This window comes from Rhinoderma darwinii, chromosome 5 (assembly GCF_050947455.1).
Source record: "Rhinoderma darwinii isolate aRhiDar2 chromosome 5, aRhiDar2.hap1, whole genome shotgun sequence".
Lineage (NCBI taxonomy): Eukaryota > Metazoa > Chordata > Amphibia > Anura > Rhinodermatidae > Rhinoderma > Rhinoderma darwinii.
The window spans coordinates 214,182,122-214,200,041 of record NC_134691.1 but is presented as its reverse complement, the minus strand read 5'-3'; the positions used below and the strand labels follow the sequence as shown (position 1 = coordinate 214,200,041).

The window sequence follows — 17,920 nt, the reverse complement described above, 5'->3', positions numbered from 1 at the left end:
GGCAGTGGTGATGGCCGGGGACTTCAACTGCCCCATCGAAGAGGATGGACGAAGTTCCGGCACTTCAATCAAACTGGATGTCAGTTCCAAACTGCTTATCGAGATGGTAACCGAAGCATCCTTGCAGGACGTTGTGGGCTCCATGGGGATCGGCTCTGTGAACTATTCATGGAGCCGACCCGATGGCTCACTTCGTTCTCGGATTGACTTTGTGTTCACCTCCCGGGCAGTCAAGCAGCATGGGCACTCCATGGTCCCCTGCTTCTTCTCTGACCACAGGGCCATTCTCTTCCAGGGTGCCATCGGCCACGGTTTTCCTCCCGGCCCTGGCTCCTGGAAGCTGAATTGTGCCCTGCTGGAAAGAGAGGAGGTACTGGCGGAACTTAGAGACGCCTATATTGTTTGGAGGAATGATAAAGTTTTCTTTGACAAAACCTGTGACTGGTGGGAATATGTTAAAGTTGAATTTCGTTGTTTCTTTCAGGCAAAAAGTCGTCAACAGGCGTGTGAGAGGAAGAGAGACTTCAGAGAGATGCAGCGTCAGCTGCGATCCCTGCAAGACCTCCTTCAATGCGGCTGGGACGTCAGGAAGGAGCTGGAGGAAGCCAAAAAGGGCCTGAAAAGGCACTTTGAGGAGGAATCCAAGCGAATTGTCTTTCGTTCCAAGGTGGAGAACCTGGAGAAGGGTGAGAAATGTAACTCGTTCTTTTTCAGGAAACTCCATGCCGGCCACACGCCCCTGAAGGAACTTCGAGATGAGACCGGAAACATGCATTCTGGGAAGAAGGAGGTGATGGGAGTCGTCACAGACTACTACCGAAGCCTCTACTCCCGGAAAACCACTGACCCCGAAGCCGCCGATAAATTCCTGTCAGGTATCACTAATCATCTTGATCCTGCAGGTACGGAGGCTATGGATGTACCCCTGACGGTGGAGGAACTGCTCTCTGCCGCTAAATCCTTCAGACCCGGCAGGACCCCGGGCAGTGATGGTCTCCCAGCAGAGCTCTATGTAGCGCTGGGGGACTTGATCAGTCCGGACCTGCTGGAGCTCTATGAGGAGATGGTGGTGGAGGGTAGAATGCCACCGTCCTTGAGAGAAGGCATGATCACGATCTTGTATAAGCGGAAGGGGGAGAGATGTGACCTGAAAAACTGGCGTCCCATCTCTCTCCTGAACGTGGACTACAAGATCCTCGCCAAAGTATTGGCCAACAGACTGAAGGTTGTCATCGGACAGATCATCGGATCGGACCAAACCTGCGGCATTCCTGGCCGTAGGGTGGCCGACAGTCTTGCCCTGGTGAGGGACACGGTGCATTACATGCAAAGCCGCCGTACACACGCGGCCCTGGTCAGTCTGGATCAGGAGAAGGCTTTTGACCGGGTCTCTCACGAATTCATGGGTAAGGCTCTGCGTAGGCTGCGGCTTGGCAGGTTGTTCTGTTTGTATGTTAACCTGATGTATTGCGACATTTACAGCTCGGTGCTGGTGAACGGCTGGAAGACTGACCCCTTTCCTGTATCGTCGGGGGTTAGACAAGGCTGTCCTCTTTCACCTCTCCTTTTTGTTTGTGTTATAGAGCTCTTCGCAGAGGCTATCCGGCAGAATGGAGAGATCAGAGGGATCACCGCACCAGGTCCAGGACACTTCGAGGTCAAATGCTCGCTGTACATGGACGACGTGACCGTCTTCTGCGCTGACCAGAGTTCGGTGACTGCACTCGTCCAGACCTGTGAGGAGTTCGGACGCGCTTCAGGGGCAAAAGTCAACTGCGGGAAGTCGGAAGCCATGCTCTTCGGAAAGTGGTACCTGCCTTCTCCTGCCTCCTTCCCGTTTACTATCAAGCCGGACTTCATCAAAATTCTGGGAGTCTGGTTCGGTAAGGAAGGTGCAGCCCTAAAGTCGTGGGAAGAACGCTTGGCCAAAGTCAACCAAAGGATCGGACTGTGGAGCCTCAGACAACTCACTATTGAGGGCAAAGCAATGGTCCTGCGTAACGAAGTCTTGCCTGTGCTACAATACACTGCACAGGCATGGCCCCCTCTTGCCACCGTCTCGAGGGCCATTACCAGGACTGTGTTTCGCTTCATCTGGGGCTCGAAAATGGACAGAGTAAAGCGGACTGTTATGTACAAGGAGCCCCGCAAAGGTGGGAAGGGTATACCCGACATTCCCACTCTGCTGCGGATCGCTTTTGTATGTGACTGTGTTCGTAGGACTCTGAGGACAGCAAACGGCTCTGCGGGCAAGGCCATGTCCCGCTACTTCCTCCTTCCCCTCTGGCGAGGTTTTGGCTGGGACAAGTGGGACAGCTCCTTCCCTTACAACTGGCACGCTCCCTGGTTCTACGGAGATGTCGTCCGGTTTGTGAGGGAGCATCAACTGGAGGGTCTTAAGCCCGACTTGTGGAAACCTAAGACGATCCACAAGCACATCAGAGCAAAGGACTCACTGGAGTTTGTTCCAGGGCTTCATGCCGACACGTTGGAGACTGTTTGGACTAACGTGTCATCTGGCAGGTTGACCAACGGGCACAAGGACATTTCATGGATGGCCATCCAGGGAGGACTGCCTCTTAGGTCATTCATGCATGCCCGCAACCTGTGCAAGACCCGGTACTGCCCCAGGTGCCCCTTCACGGAGGAAACATCTTTGCACATTTTCTGGCAGTGCCCCTTTGCACAGGGTCTGTTGAAAGCCTTGGAACACGAACTCAAGGACTCAGTTCCCAGGAACAGACTGTCGTACCGCTCGGTACTTTATGGACTATTTCCTGGGAATACCACGGATGGAGCAATCCAGGAAGCCTGGCGCCTTATGAACTGTTTTAAGGACGCTATATGGTTCGCCAGGAATCGTCTGATTTTGCGGAGAGAGAGTGTGTCCGTCCAGGACTGCCGCAGGCTGATCCACAGCCTGCTCAGAGACTATTCCACCTGGGACAGCCCGGACGTCGATGAGGAAGAGGACTGATACTCCCCTTCCCCCCACTCTCCCTTCTTGTGTGTTGTCTTTCAATAAAGCTTCGGGCCTGTGATTTCCCCCTTCCCTATCCCCTCCTACCCACTCCCCTATCCCATCACTTGTCTGTAATGCTTTGTTGTTTGGCGTTAGTGAATGCAAGAATGTTAGTGTAGCATGTGGTGTAATGTATAGCATAGGCTAGCCTGTACTGTGTATTATACTGTCATGTTATGTTTGACGACTGTTATTATTTATTATTTGCTGCTTCATGGCTTGCGCTGCGTCGCAGTAATGTTTGTATGATGACGATTGATTGTCAATAAAGCAATTTTCAATCAAAAAATCTGTTCTTATCAGTTTAATATCTGATACGTCCCCTATCTGGGGACCATATATTAAATGGATTTTTAGAACAGGGAGATGGAAATAGAGCTTGCTCTGTCCACTCCACGCATTGACCTGGTATTGCAGTATTTCCAGGACCGGTGCACCCTTCCCTTATGTGTTGACTAAAATCAGATTCCAAAAGTGTTTTTTCTCTTTGCCATTGTTTCTGTCTTTCTGAAGGGATCTCCCCTTTTAATCCCATTATTTCAACACCTGTTGGACAATGCATTTGTACAGTCATGTGTGATAATGAGCTCATTTATTAAATGCAATTAATGAATACATTGCCACCTCTTGTTGTGTGTGTGTGTGTGTGTGTCTTCTGTGTTTCTGTGTTTCCGGCATTTCACATTGGAACAGCTCATTCACCTTCCTTGTCTTCTCTCCGCCCTCCCTCCCTCCCTCCTAGGTAAGTTAAAGAGCTGCACCTGAGCCAGCCACTGATTGATGCAGCACCACAGTCAAATAGTGGAGTGGAGTGGAGTAGGGGAACAGCAAACAGCCATTAAAGCAGCCAGCCGCCTACCCGCCACAATGGACCTACCTGTGTACACTAGGTGGATGTGATGGAATGTACTGTCGTCCCTACATTTCAAGAAGAAGTAAGAATTGCAGTTGCAACAAACCCTTGCTTGCCTACAAAGAGAGCAGCAATTTGGATTTGTTACTATGTTACCTGGAAGAATAACAAACTGTGCAAGGATGGAGGTTGTAGGAGCAAAGAGAAGTTGTCTGTAAAGTTGGTGGATGCCTATTTTCCATTTTGCAGTCCCTTGTCTCCCTCTTGTGGCCTCCTGGAGGCAAATAAATGTGCAAAAAAAAGACAGCCTGGCGGCCGGCTGTTGCAGTGTTGCCCTCTCAGGCAACACTGAGTGACTGACTGAGCCTCACAGTCTTATATAAAGTTCAGACGGAACTTTGCACGTGTCATAGTGGAGCCCTCAGGATTCCAGAGCCAGCTTTCTGACATCATAATGGGGCCTGCCTCAGAGATAAAAGCCTGGGCCCAGGCAGTGTTGTTCAGTGCTGCTCAGCAGGCAGCACAGGACTGGATTAAAGCTGATACAAGGTGTGAAGGAACAAGGGGTGGCTGTGGGCATGCACTTGCTGCCGCTGCCAGTGTTTATCTGCATGGCAGGAGGGCATTTGGGCGTTGCCAGGAAGGCGTTTTTATGTAGATTCCTCCTCTTTCAGCACTGCATTGTGGTGCAAGCAAAAGAAGCAAATCCTGTCTGGCTTCCTCTCCGGCCTTTATTCACCTCCCGCTTAGTAGCTGTAAATGTGTGTGAGCCTGCAGGGCCCCATGGAATTGCCTAGGAGTAGGCTGAATCGCTGCAAGGGGTGAACAGCAGTATGGGACAGGCTCGGGCAAGGCAAGGGCCGCTCGGGTTATCGCTTCTCGGCCTTTTGGCTAAGATCAAGTGTAGTATCTGTTCTTATCAGTTTAATATCTGATACGTCCCCTATCTGGGGACCATATATTAAATGGATTTTTAGAACAGGGAGATGGAAATAGAGCTTGCTCTGTCCACTCCACGCATTGACCTGGTATTGCAGTATTTCCAGGACCGGTGCACCCTTCCCTTATGTGTTGACTAAAATCAGATTCCAAAAGTGTTTTTTCTCTTTGCCATTGTTTCTGTCTTTCTGAAGGGATCTCCCCTTTTAATCCCATTATTTCAACACCTGTTGGACAATGCATTTGTACAGTCATGTGTGATAATGAGCTCATTTATTAAATGCAATTAATGAATACATTGCCACCTCTTGTTGTGTGTGTGTGTGTGTGTGTGTCTTCTGTGTTTCTGTGTTTCCGGCATTTCACATTGGAACAGCTCATTCACCTTCCTTGTCTTCTCTCCGCCCTCCCTCCCTCCCTCCTAGGTAAGTTAAAGAGCTGCACCTGAGCCAGCCACTGATTGATGCAGCACCACAGTCAAATAGTGGAGTGGAGTGGAGTAGGGGAACAGCAAACAGCCATTAAAGCAGCCAGCCGCCTACCCGCCACAATGGACCTACCTGTGTACACTAGGTGGATGTGATGGAATGTACTGTCGTCCCTACATTTCAAGAAGAAGTAAGAATTGCAGTTGCAACAAACCCTTGCTTGCCTACAAAGAGAGCAGCAATTTGGATTTGTTACTATGTTACCTGGAAGAATAACAAACTGTGCAAGGATGGAGGTTGTAGGAGCAAAGAGAAGTTGTCTGTAAAGTTGGTGGATGCCTATTTTCCATTTTGCAGTCCCTTGTCTCCCTCTTGTGGCCTCCTGGAGGCAAATAAATGTGCAAAAAAAAGACAGCCTGGCGGCCGGCTGTTGCAGTGTTGCCCTCTCAGGCAACACTGAGTGACTGACTGAGCCTCACAGTCTTATATAAAGTTCAGACGGAACTTTGCACGTGTCATAGTGGAGCCCTCAGGATTCCAGAGCCAGCTTTCTGACATCATAATGGGGCCTGCCTCAGAGATAAAAGCCTGGGCCCAGGCAGTGTTGTTCAGTGCTGCTCAGCAGGCAGCACAGGACTGGATTAAAGCTGATACAAGGTGTGAAGGAACAAGGGGTGGCTGTGGGCATGCACTTGCTGCCGCTGCCAGTGTTTATCTGCATGGCAGGAGGGCATTTGGGCGTTGCCAGGAAGGCGTTTTTATGTAGATTCCTCCTCTTTCAGCACTGCATTGTGGTGCAAGCAAAAGAAGCAAATCCTGTCTGGCTTCCTCTCCGGCCTTTATTCACCTCCCGCTTAGTAGCTGTAAATGTGTGTGAGCCTGCAGGGCCCCATGGAATTGCCTAGGAGTAGGCTGAATCGCTGCAAGGGGTGAACAGCAGTATGGGACAGGCTCGGGCAAGGCAAGGGCCGCTCGGGTTATCGCTTCTCGGCCTTTTGGCTAAGATCAAGTGTAGTATCTGTTCTTATCAGTTTAATATCTGATACGTCCCCTATCTGGGGACCATATATTAAATGGATTTTTAGAACAGGGAGATGGAAATAGAGCTTGCTCTGTCCACTCCACGCATTGACCTGGTATTGCAGTATTTCCAGGACCGGTGCACCCTTCCCTTATGTGTTGACTAAAATCAGATTCCAAAAGTGTTTTTTCTCTTTGCCATTGTTTCTGTCTTTCTGAAGGGATCTCCCCTTTTAATCCCATTATTTCAACACCTGTTGGACAATGCATTTGTACAGTCATGTGTGATAATGAGCTCATTTATTAAATGCAATTAATGAATACATTGCCACCTCTTGTTGTGTGTGTGTGTGTGTGTGTCTTCTGTGTTTCTGTGTTTCCGGCATTTCACATTGGAACAGCTCATTCACCTTCCTTGTCTTCTCTCCGCCCTCCCTCCCTCCCTCCTAGGTAAGTTAAAGAGCTGCACCTGAGCCAGCCACTGATTGATGCAGCACCACAGTCAAATAGTGGAGTGGAGTGGAGTAGGGGAACAGCAAACAGCCATTAAAGCAGCCAGCCGCCTACCCGCCACAATGGACCTACCTGTGTACACTAGGTGGATGTGATGGAATGTACTGTCGTCCCTACATTTCAAGAAGAAGTAAGAATTGCAGTTGCAACAAACCCTTGCTTGCCTACAAAGAGAGCAGCAATTTGGATTTGTTACTATGTTACCTGGAAGAATAACAAACTGTGCAAGGATGGAGGTTGTAGGAGCAAAGAGAAGTTGTCTGTAAAGTTGGTGGATGCCTATTTTCCATTTTGCAGTCCCTTGTCTCCCTCTTGTGGCCTCCTGGAGGCAAATAAATGTGCAAAAAAAAGACAGCCTGGCGGCCGGCTGTTGCAGTGTTGCCCTCTCAGGCAACACTGAGTGACTGACTGAGCCTCACAGTCTTATATAAAGTTCAGACGGAACTTTGCACGTGTCATAGTGGAGCCCTCAGGATTCCAGAGCCAGCTTTCTGACATCATAATGGGGCCTGCCTCAGAGATAAAAGCCTGGGCCCAGGCAGTGTTGTTCAGTGCTGCTCAGCAGGCAGCACAGGACTGGATTAAAGCTGATACAAGGTGTGAAGGAACAAGGGGTGGCTGTGGGCATGCACTTGCTGCCGCTGCCAGTGTTTATCTGCATGGCAGGAGGGCATTTGGGCGTTGCCAGGAAGGCGTTTTTATGTAGATTCCTCCTCTTTCAGCACTGCATTGTGGTGCAAGCAAAAGAAGCAAATCCTGTCTGGCTTCCTCTCCGGCCTTTATTCACCTCCCGCTTAGTAGCTGTAAATGTGTGTGAGCCTGCAGGGCCCCATGGAATTGCCTAGGAGTAGGCTGAATCGCTGCAAGGGGTGAACAGCAGTATGGGACAGGCTCGGGCAAGGCAAGGGCCGCTCGGGTTATCGCTTCTCGGCCTTTTGGCTAAGATCAAGTGTAGTATCTGTTCTTATCAGTTTAATATCTGATACGTCCCCTATCTGGGGACCATATATTAAATGGATTTTTAGAACAGGGAGATGGAAATAGAGCTTGCTCTGTCCACTCCACGCATTGACCTGGTATTGCAGTATTTCCAGGACCGGTGCACCCTTCCCTTATGTGTTGACTAAAATCAGATTCCAAAAGTGTTTTTTCTCTTTGCCATTGTTTCTGTCTTTCTGAAGGGATCTCCCCTTTTAATCCCATTATTTCAACACCTGTTGGACAATGCATTTGTACAGTCATGTGTGATAATGAGCTCATTTATTAAATGCAATTAATGAATACATTGCCACCTCTTGTTGTGTGTGTGTGTGTGTGTGTCTTCTGTGTTTCTGTGTTTCCGGCATTTCACATTGGAACAGCTCATTCACCTTCCTTGTCTTCTCTCCGCCCTCCCTCCCTCCCTCCTAGGTAAGTTAAAGAGCTGCACCTGAGCCAGCCACTGATTGATGCAGCACCACAGTCAAATAGTGGAGTGGAGTGGAGTAGGGGAACAGCAAACAGCCATTAAAGCAGCCAGCCGCCTACCCGCCACAATGGACCTACCTGTGTACACTAGGTGGATGTGATGGAATGTACTGTCGTCCCTACATTTCAAGAAGAAGTAAGAATTGCAGTTGCAACAAACCCTTGCTTGCCTACAAAGAGAGCAGCAATTTGGATTTGTTACTATGTTACCTGGAAGAATAACAAACTGTGCAAGGATGGAGGTTGTAGGAGCAAAGAGAAGTTGTCTGTAAAGTTGGTGGATGCCTATTTTCCATTTTGCAGTCCCTTGTCTCCCTCTTGTGGCCTCCTGGAGGCAAATAAATGTGCAAAAAAAAGACAGCCTGGCGGCCGGCTGTTGCAGTGTTGCCCTCTCAGGCAACACTGAGTGACTGACTGAGCCTCACAGTCTTATATAAAGTTCAGACGGAACTTTGCACGTGTCATAGTGGAGCCCTCAGGATTCCAGAGCCAGCTTTCTGACATCATAATGGGGCCTGCCTCAGAGATAAAAGCCTGGGCCCAGGCAGTGTTGTTCAGTGCTGCTCAGCAGGCAGCACAGGACTGGATTAAAGCTGATACAAGGTGTGAAGGAACAAGGGGTGGCTGTGGGCATGCACTTGCTGCCGCTGCCAGTGTTTATCTGCATGGCAGGAGGGCATTTGGGCGTTGCCAGGAAGGCGTTTTTATGTAGATTCCTCCTCTTTCAGCACTGCATTGTGGTGCAAGCAAAAGAAGCAAATCCTGTCTGGCTTCCTCTCCGGCCTTTATTCACCTCCCGCTTAGTAGCTGTAAATGTGTGTGAGCCTGCAGGGCCCCATGGAATTGCCTAGGAGTAGGCTGAATCGCTGCAAGGGGTGAACAGCAGTATGGGACAGGCTCGGGCAAGGCAAGGGCCGCTCGGGTTATCGCTTCTCGGCCTTTTGGCTAAGATCAAGTGTAGTATCTGTTCTTATCAGTTTAATATCTGATACGTCCCCTATCTGGGGACCATATATTAAATGGATTTTTAGAACAGGGAGATGGAAATAGAGCTTGCTCTGTCCACTCCACGCATTGACCTGGTATTGCAGTATTTCCAGGACCGGTGCACCCTTCCCTTATGTGTTGACTAAAATCAGATTCCAAAAGTGTTTTTTCTCTTTGCCATTGTTTCTGTCTTTCTGAAGGGATCTCCCCTTTTAATCCCATTATTTCAACACCTGTTGGACAATGCATTTGTACAGTCATGTGTGATAATGAGCTCATTTATTAAATGCAATTAATGAATACATTGCCACCTCTTGTTGTGTGTGTGTGTGTGTGTGTCTTCTGTGTTTCTGTGTTTCCGGCATTTCACATTGGAACAGCTCATTCACCTTCCTTGTCTTCTCTCCGCCCTCCCTCCCTCCCTCCTAGGTAAGTTAAAGAGCTGCACCTGAGCCAGCCACTGATTGATGCAGCACCACAGTCAAATAGTGGAGTGGAGTGGAGTAGGGGAACAGCAAACAGCCATTAAAGCAGCCAGCCGCCTACCCGCCACAATGGACCTACCTGTGTACACTAGGTGGATGTGATGGAATGTACTGTCGTCCCTACATTTCAAGAAGAAGTAAGAATTGCAGTTGCAACAAACCCTTGCTTGCCTACAAAGAGAGCAGCAATTTGGATTTGTTACTATGTTACCTGGAAGAATAACAAACTGTGCAAGGATGGAGGTTGTAGGAGCAAAGAGAAGTTGTCTGTAAAGTTGGTGGATGCCTATTTTCCATTTTGCAGTCCCTTGTCTCCCTCTTGTGGCCTCCTGGAGGCAAATAAATGTGCAAAAAAAAGACAGCCTGGCGGCCGGCTGTTGCAGTGTTGCCCTCTCAGGCAACACTGAGTGACTGACTGAGCCTCACAGTCTTATATAAAGTTCAGACGGAACTTTGCACGTGTCATAGTGGAGCCCTCAGGATTCCAGAGCCAGCTTTCTGACATCATAATGGGGCCTGCCTCAGAGATAAAAGCCTGGGCCCAGGCAGTGTTGTTCAGTGCTGCTCAGCAGGCAGCACAGGACTGGATTAAAGCTGATACAAGGTGTGAAGGAACAAGGGGTGGCTGTGGGCATGCACTTGCTGCCGCTGCCAGTGTTTATCTGCATGGCAGGAGGGCATTTGGGCGTTGCCAGGAAGGCGTTTTTATGTAGATTCCTCCTCTTTCAGCACTGCATTGTGGTGCAAGCAAAAGAAGCAAATCCTGTCTGGCTTCCTCTCCGGCCTTTATTCACCTCCCGCTTAGTAGCTGTAAATGTGTGTGAGCCTGCAGGGCCCCATGGAATTGCCTAGGAGTAGGCTGAATCGCTGCAAGGGGTGAACAGCAGTATGGGACAGGCTCGGGCAAGGCAAGGGCCGCTCGGGTTATCGCTTCTCGGCCTTTTGGCTAAGATCAAGTGTAGTATCTGTTCTTATCAGTTTAATATCTGATACGTCCCCTATCTGGGGACCATATATTAAATGGATTTTTAGAACAGGGAGATGGAAATAGAGCTTGCTCTGTCCACTCCACGCATTGACCTGGTATTGCAGTATTTCCAGGACCGGTGCACCCTTCCCTTATGTGTTGACTAAAATCAGATTCCAAAAGTGTTTTTTCTCTTTGCCATTGTTTCTGTCTTTCTGAAGGGATCTCCCCTTTTAATCCCATTATTTCAACACCTGTTGGACAATGCATTTGTACAGTCATGTGTGATAATGAGCTCATTTATTAAATGCAATTAATGAATACATTGCCACCTCTTGTTGTGTGTGTGTGTGTGTGTGTCTTCTGTGTTTCTGTGTTTCCGGCATTTCACATTGGAACAGCTCATTCACCTTCCTTGTCTTCTCTCCGCCCTCCCTCCCTCCCTCCTAGGTAAGTTAAAGAGCTGCACCTGAGCCAGCCACTGATTGATGCAGCACCACAGTCAAATAGTGGAGTGGAGTGGAGTAGGGGAACAGCAAACAGCCATTAAAGCAGCCAGCCGCCTACCCGCCACAATGGACCTACCTGTGTACACTAGGTGGATGTGATGGAATGTACTGTCGTCCCTACATTTCAAGAAGAAGTAAGAATTGCAGTTGCAACAAACCCTTGCTTGCCTACAAAGAGAGCAGCAATTTGGATTTGTTACTATGTTACCTGGAAGAATAACAAACTGTGCAAGGATGGAGGTTGTAGGAGCAAAGAGAAGTTGTCTGTAAAGTTGGTGGATGCCTATTTTCCATTTTGCAGTCCCTTGTCTCCCTCTTGTGGCCTCCTGGAGGCAAATAAATGTGCAAAAAAAAGACAGCCTGGCGGCCGGCTGTTGCAGTGTTGCCCTCTCAGGCAACACTGAGTGACTGACTGAGCCTCACAGTCTTATATAAAGTTCAGACGGAACTTTGCACGTGTCATAGTGGAGCCCTCAGGATTCCAGAGCCAGCTTTCTGACATCATAATGGGGCCTGCCTCAGAGATAAAAGCCTGGGCCCAGGCAGTGTTGTTCAGTGCTGCTCAGCAGGCAGCACAGGACTGGATTAAAGCTGATACAAGGTGTGAAGGAACAAGGGGTGGCTGTGGGCATGCACTTGCTGCCGCTGCCAGTGTTTATCTGCATGGCAGGAGGGCATTTGGGCGTTGCCAGGAAGGCGTTTTTATGTAGATTCCTCCTCTTTCAGCACTGCATTGTGGTGCAAGCAAAAGAAGCAAATCCTGTCTGGCTTCCTCTCCGGCCTTTATTCACCTCCCGCTTAGTAGCTGTAAATGTGTGTGAGCCTGCAGGGCCCCATGGAATTGCCTAGGAGTAGGCTGAATCGCTGCAAGGGGTGAACAGCAGTATGGGACAGGCTCGGGCAAGGCAAGGGCCGCTCGGGTTATCGCTTCTCGGCCTTTTGGCTAAGATCAAGTGTAGTATCTGTTCTTATCAGTTTAATATCTGATACGTCCCCTATCTGGGGACCATATATTAAATGGATTTTTAGAACAGGGAGATGGAAATAGAGCTTGCTCTGTCCACTCCACGCATTGACCTGGTATTGCAGTATTTCCAGGACCGGTGCACCCTTCCCTTATGTGTTGACTAAAATCAGATTCCAAAAGTGTTTTTTCTCTTTGCCATTGTTTCTGTCTTTCTGAAGGGATCTCCCCTTTTAATCCCATTATTTCAACACCTGTTGGACAATGCATTTGTACAGTCATGTGTGATAATGAGCTCATTTATTAAATGCAATTAATGAATACATTGCCACCTCTTGTTGTGTGTGTGTGTGTGTGTGTCTTCTGTGTTTCTGTGTTTCCGGCATTTCACATTGGAACAGCTCATTCACCTTCCTTGTCTTCTCTCCGCCCTCCCTCCCTCCCTCCTAGGTAAGTTAAAGAGCTGCACCTGAGCCAGCCACTGATTGATGCAGCACCACAGTCAAATAGTGGAGTGGAGTGGAGTAGGGGAACAGCAAACAGCCATTAAAGCAGCCAGCCGCCTACCCGCCACAATGGACCTACCTGTGTACACTAGGTGGATGTGATGGAATGTACTGTCGTCCCTACATTTCAAGAAGAAGTAAGAATTGCAGTTGCAACAAACCCTTGCTTGCCTACAAAGAGAGCAGCAATTTGGATTTGTTACTATGTTACCTGGAAGAATAACAAACTGTGCAAGGATGGAGGTTGTAGGAGCAAAGAGAAGTTGTCTGTAAAGTTGGTGGATGCCTATTTTCCATTTTGCAGTCCCTTGTCTCCCTCTTGTGGCCTCCTGGAGGCAAATAAATGTGCAAAAAAAAGACAGCCTGGCGGCCGGCTGTTGCAGTGTTGCCCTCTCAGGCAACACTGAGTGACTGACTGAGCCTCACAGTCTTATATAAAGTTCAGACGGAACTTTGCACGTGTCATAGTGGAGCCCTCAGGATTCCAGAGCCAGCTTTCTGACATCATAATGGGGCCTGCCTCAGAGATAAAAGCCTGGGCCCAGGCAGTGTTGTTCAGTGCTGCTCAGCAGGCAGCACAGGACTGGATTAAAGCTGATACAAGGTGTGAAGGAACAAGGGGTGGCTGTGGGCATGCACTTGCTGCCGCTGCCAGTGTTTATCTGCATGGCAGGAGGGCATTTGGGCGTTGCCAGGAAGGCGTTTTTATGTAGATTCCTCCTCTTTCAGCACTGCATTGTGGTGCAAGCAAAAGAAGCAAATCCTGTCTGGCTTCCTCTCCGGCCTTTATTCACCTCCCGCTTAGTAGCTGTAAATGTGTGTGAGCCTGCAGGGCCCCATGGAATTGCCTAGGAGTAGGCTGAATCGCTGCAAGGGGTGAACAGCAGTATGGGACAGGCTCGGGCAAGGCAAGGGCCGCTCGGGTTATCGCTTCTCGGCCTTTTGGCTAAGATCAAGTGTAGTACCTGCTCAAGCTGAGGTTAGTAATCATCCCTGCCGGTGGTACGTGGGCCATCGTAGGGGGATGACAGAACGCCGAGGTGAGGGCAGGGAACCACAACGGTCATCGCTCTGGTGTACGCATTTGGTTTAAAGGTACCATTTGTAGGTGACCAGGCGACCGCCGGATCGAGGTCATTAGGCCGGGTAGTTTGGAAGCCCGAGTTGCTATGTGCCCCAGGGCTGGTGACCCTGGGGTGCCCTAACTCACTGGGGGTGGGATCCCACTGAGTGAAGGCACACTTGCACGCACTCTCTTTCACGCTATATGAGCACACACCTTTATTCTCCCGGCCTTCTGGCTGGGAGATGAGGAATTTTTTATACCTGGCGGATGTCCAGGCTGTATCACAGCGCACATCCACTTATTTAATTTTGTTTTTCACTGTGTGTTTGTCACGTTTGTCACAAGGATTTTGGGATGCGGTGCCCTTTTGGGACCCTCCTGAGGTCTAGGGGGAAAATGTGTGGCCTTCTGGTTCCTTTTTCCCCTGCAACCCGGCCTCCCTTCTTCGGAGGGGAGGTGCAACTAGGATGCAGGCTCCTAGGTGGACACTGGGGTGGCAGCCCAGGTAGAAGCCTAGGAGTGTGTTTGGGTCTCCCTAAGCTTCGGCGAGGGGGGACCATCGATCCTTGATCCTCTAGGCCTATGGTTTGGAGGGTCAGGGAATGGTTATGCGGGGCCTCTCTCTTTTAAGAGAAGGGCTGCGATAGACCGCATCCTTGTGCACTTTTTGTGTGGCACCTCTGCACTTTTTATGCACTTGGGTGATAGAAAGCACGGCTCGGGCTTTCTATAAAAAAAAAAAAAAATCTGTTCTTATCAGTCCTTGTAAGGATAGATAGCTCGGAGAACCACTGGGGGCTATAAACACTAGCTTAGCGATCCAAGAGCGTTCCAGACGAAGCCGGCGACGAACTGCGGAGAAGAACCAGCGAAGACGACGATCCAGAAGGGAGAAGCCGCCATCGGGGAAGAAGCTCCGGGAGATCGCTGCCGGGAAGAAGAAGGAGAACTTCGGAGAAGAGCCGCTGCTGAAGGGGATCTTCGAAGAAGCTCGGCCGCAGAAGAAGAAGCTCGACGAGGAACCGCTGCGGAAGAAATTTCGTGGAAGAACCTCGGCCAGCAAGGAGAAGATTTGCATAGCTCCGCCCCCTTCGGGAAAGAGCTATCGAAGATCCTCCCCAAGCGACAGGAACAGCTGGAAGAAGCCATGGCCTCAACCAGCAACCCTGCCACCCAGAAGAAGAAGGCTGATGGACCAGGTGAGCCGGCCCAGGCCAGGACATCTCCTCCTGAAGCCTCCTCAGGCGAACAGGCCACCAGGAAGCCGAACCAGGCTGCTCCAACCCTGGAGCCCTGGATGAAGCAGACGGTGGCCCTGAAGCTGAAGGAGGTGGACGGGAGAGTGCCGGACATGACGGAAGAAGTGTTCTGCCAGAAGATGCTCCTGGACCAGGGCTTCGCTAAGCCGGAGACCATCAGCATCCAGGCCTTCATGACCGGGATGTTCTTCGTGACCTTCGCTTCGATCAACATCTGCAGAAGGTACTGGGAGATGGTGAAAGCGGCGAGGCCTGAATCCCCTTTCTCTCGCTTTGTGGGCAACTGCCCTGTCCAAAGAGAGGAAAGGCGGGTGACGGTCTCAATGCGGAACCCACACACCCCCGGCAAAGACATCACCACGCTCCTGAAGCGGTTCTGCACAGTGGTGAGGGAACCCACCCACATCCTGAACGGACTCGGCTTCTGGACTGGCAAGTGGTCGGTAATCGTCCGACTGAACAAGGATTCCAGCGCGGAAGACGGCCTCCAACACCTGCCCCAGTCATTCTCGCTGGGCAACTCCTACGGCCTCATCTACTACCCGGACATGCCGCAGATCTGCAGGAGATGCAGCAAGAAGGGTCATTCGGTGAAGGACTGCAAGGAGGACGCCTGCAAGAACTGCCGGGTAACAGGACACGAGACCAAAGACTGCCCGAAACGGACAATGTGCAACCTCTGCGGACAAGCAGCCCACTCCTACAAGGACTGCCCGAAGAGGGATCGATCCTGGGCAACTGTAGCGGCGAAAGCTCCGGCCAGAGGGAACCCCGCCCCAGCCAGAGCTCCAGCGGCGCAGAAGACCGGGAATAAGAAGGATGGTAAGAAGACGACAGTCCCTCCCCCCCGTCTCCCGGCCCTCCCTCGCCCTACCCTTCCCACCCTCCCTCGCCCGGCCCTCCCCACCCCCCCGTCCCCAACCCCTGTCACCCCCACTGAGGCTCTCACCTTCTCCTACCCACCCATCTCAGTGGTCCTGTCACCTGCACCTCTCCCAACCCAGCCTCCCTTCTCCCCAGCTCCAGCAGCACTAACATCTTCCCCTCCAGCTGCTGGAGTCCTCTCCCTGGAGGATTTTCCCCCTCTTGTCTCCTCAGGTGCCATCCAGAGGAAGAGAAAGGTGAGGGACAGCCCAGCTGCTGAGTCCTCAAAGAGACAAGTCGTGGAAATCTGCGAAGATTCCCTTGCGCAGCAGGAGGAAATGGAGCAGATGGTGGAGGAACTCGTGTCTGAACCTGAGGTCATCGACTTCACAACAGACATCCAGGTGGCTACAATCCTGGAACAATTTTTGTCAGAGGGCCTGCTGGATCTTCCGGACCCGCCAGGCTCCAGAGAGGAGGATCCGCCCGACCGGACTGGTAACTAAGGTGTATCGTTTGCACTAACCTTCTTTATTCTCCCCCATGGCTGCTAAACTTAACATCTTTAGCCTCAATGTGAGGAGTGTTAGAGATAGGACTAGATGTCAGATGGTGCTAACTTTTCTTTCCAAGCAGTCGAGTGATGTATTTATGCTGCAGGAATGTACTCTCCCCTCTTCCAGGTCATACCATCATCTGGCCAGGCAGTGGACCCATGGTCCGTCCTACTGGTCTGGTGGGGGCGACTGTAAGTCTGCAGGGGTTGCCATCCTGATTAGGGGAAGCGTATTTACTGTTGACTCTGTCCAGGAGCTCGCCTGCGGCCGCTTGTTGGTCGTAGACGGTTCCTGGGCAGGAGAGCCGATTAGGCTCATCAACGTGTACGCTCCCCCTATGAAGGCTGAGCGCCTGGAACTATTCCAGACCCTGCGGACCCAGCTCGCCACCACTAGGGCAGTGGTGATGGCCGGGGACTTCAACTGCCCCATCGAAGAGGATGGACGAAGTTCCGGCACTTCAATCAAACTGGATGTCAGTTCCAAACTGCTTATCGAGATGGTAACCGAAGCATCCTTGCAGGACGTTGTGGGCTCCATGGGGATTGGCTCTGTGAACTATTCATGGAGCCGACCCGATGGCTCACTTCGTTCTCGGATTGACTTTGTGTTCACCTCCCGGGCAGTCAAGCAGCATGGGCACTCCATGGTCCCCTGCTTCTTCTCTGACCACAGGGCCATTCTCTTCCAGGGTGCCATCGGCCACGGTTTTCCTCCCGGCCCTGGCTCCTGGAAGCTGAATTGTGCCCTGCTGGAAAGAGAGGAGGTACTGGCGGAACTTAGAGACGCCTATATTGTTTGGAGGAATGATAAAGTTTTCTTTGACAAAACCTGTGACTGGTGGGAATATGTTAAAGTTGAATTTCGTTGTTTCTTTCAGGCAAAAAGTCGTCAACAGGCGTGTGAGAGGAAGAGAGACTTCAGAGAGATGCAGCGTCAGCTGCGATCCCTGCAAGACCTCCTTCAATGCGGCTGGGACGTCAGGAAGGAGCTGGAGGAAGCCAAAAAGGGCCTGAAAAGGCACTTTGAGGAGGAATCCAAGCGAATTGTCTTTCGTTCCAAGGTGGAGAACCTGGAGAAGGGTGAGAAATGTAACTCGTTCTTTTTCAGGAAACTCCATGCCGGCCACACGCCCCTGAAGGAACTTCGAGATGAGACCGGAAACATGCATTCTGGGAAGAAGGAGGTGATGGGAGTCGTCACAGACTACTACCGAAGCCTCTACTCCCGGAAAACCACTGACCCCGAAGCCGCCGATAAATTCCTGTCAGGTATCACTAATCATCTTGATCCTGCAGGTACGGAGGCTATGGATGTACCCCTGACGGTGGAGGAACTGCTCTCTGCCGCTAAATCCTTCAGACCCGGCAGGACCCCGGGCAGTGATGGTCTCCCAGCAGAGCTCTATGTAGCGCTGGGGGACTTGATCAGTCCGGACCTGCTGGAGCTCTATGAGGAGATGGTGGTGGAGGGTAGAATGCCACCGTCCTTGAGAGAAGGCATGATCACGATCT

General features: G+C 50.7%; 7 non-coding genes and 1 pseudogene across 7 annotated transcripts; all 8 read left to right on the top strand.

Moving 5' to 3' along the window:
* Window positions 1–3,276: 3,276 nt before the first annotated feature.
* LOC142653831 (U2 spliceosomal RNA) lies at window positions 3,277–3,464 on the top strand. The gene has a single exon (XR_012848688.1). It is a non-coding gene; the product is annotated as a U2 spliceosomal RNA (small nuclear RNA).
* A 1,282-nt stretch (window positions 3,465–4,746) lies between these two features.
* LOC142653385 (U2 spliceosomal RNA) lies at window positions 4,747–4,937 on the top strand. The gene has a single exon (XR_012848317.1). It is a non-coding gene; the product is annotated as a U2 spliceosomal RNA (small nuclear RNA).
* Window positions 4,938–6,221: 1,284 nt separating this feature from the next.
* Window positions 6,222–6,412, top strand: LOC142653384 (U2 spliceosomal RNA). The gene has a single exon (XR_012848316.1). It is a non-coding gene; the product is annotated as a U2 spliceosomal RNA (small nuclear RNA).
* Window positions 6,413–7,694: 1,282 nt separating this feature from the next.
* Window positions 7,695–7,885, top strand: LOC142653382 (U2 spliceosomal RNA). The gene has a single exon (XR_012848315.1). It is a non-coding gene; the product is annotated as a U2 spliceosomal RNA (small nuclear RNA).
* A 1,282-nt stretch (window positions 7,886–9,167) lies between these two features.
* LOC142653380 (U2 spliceosomal RNA) lies at window positions 9,168–9,358 on the top strand. Its single transcript, XR_012848313.1, has one exon. It is a non-coding gene; the product is annotated as a U2 spliceosomal RNA (small nuclear RNA).
* Window positions 9,359–10,640: 1,282 nt separating this feature from the next.
* Window positions 10,641–10,831, top strand: LOC142653379 (U2 spliceosomal RNA). Its single transcript, XR_012848312.1, has one exon. It is a non-coding gene; the product is annotated as a U2 spliceosomal RNA (small nuclear RNA).
* Window positions 10,832–12,113: 1,282 nt separating this feature from the next.
* On the top strand, window positions 12,114–12,304 carry LOC142653378 (U2 spliceosomal RNA). The gene has a single exon (XR_012848311.1). It is a non-coding gene; the product is annotated as a U2 spliceosomal RNA (small nuclear RNA).
* A 1,282-nt stretch (window positions 12,305–13,586) lies between these two features.
* LOC142654683 (U2 spliceosomal RNA) lies at window positions 13,587–13,656 on the top strand (annotated as a pseudogene).
* Window positions 13,657–17,920: the final 4,264 nt, after the last annotated feature.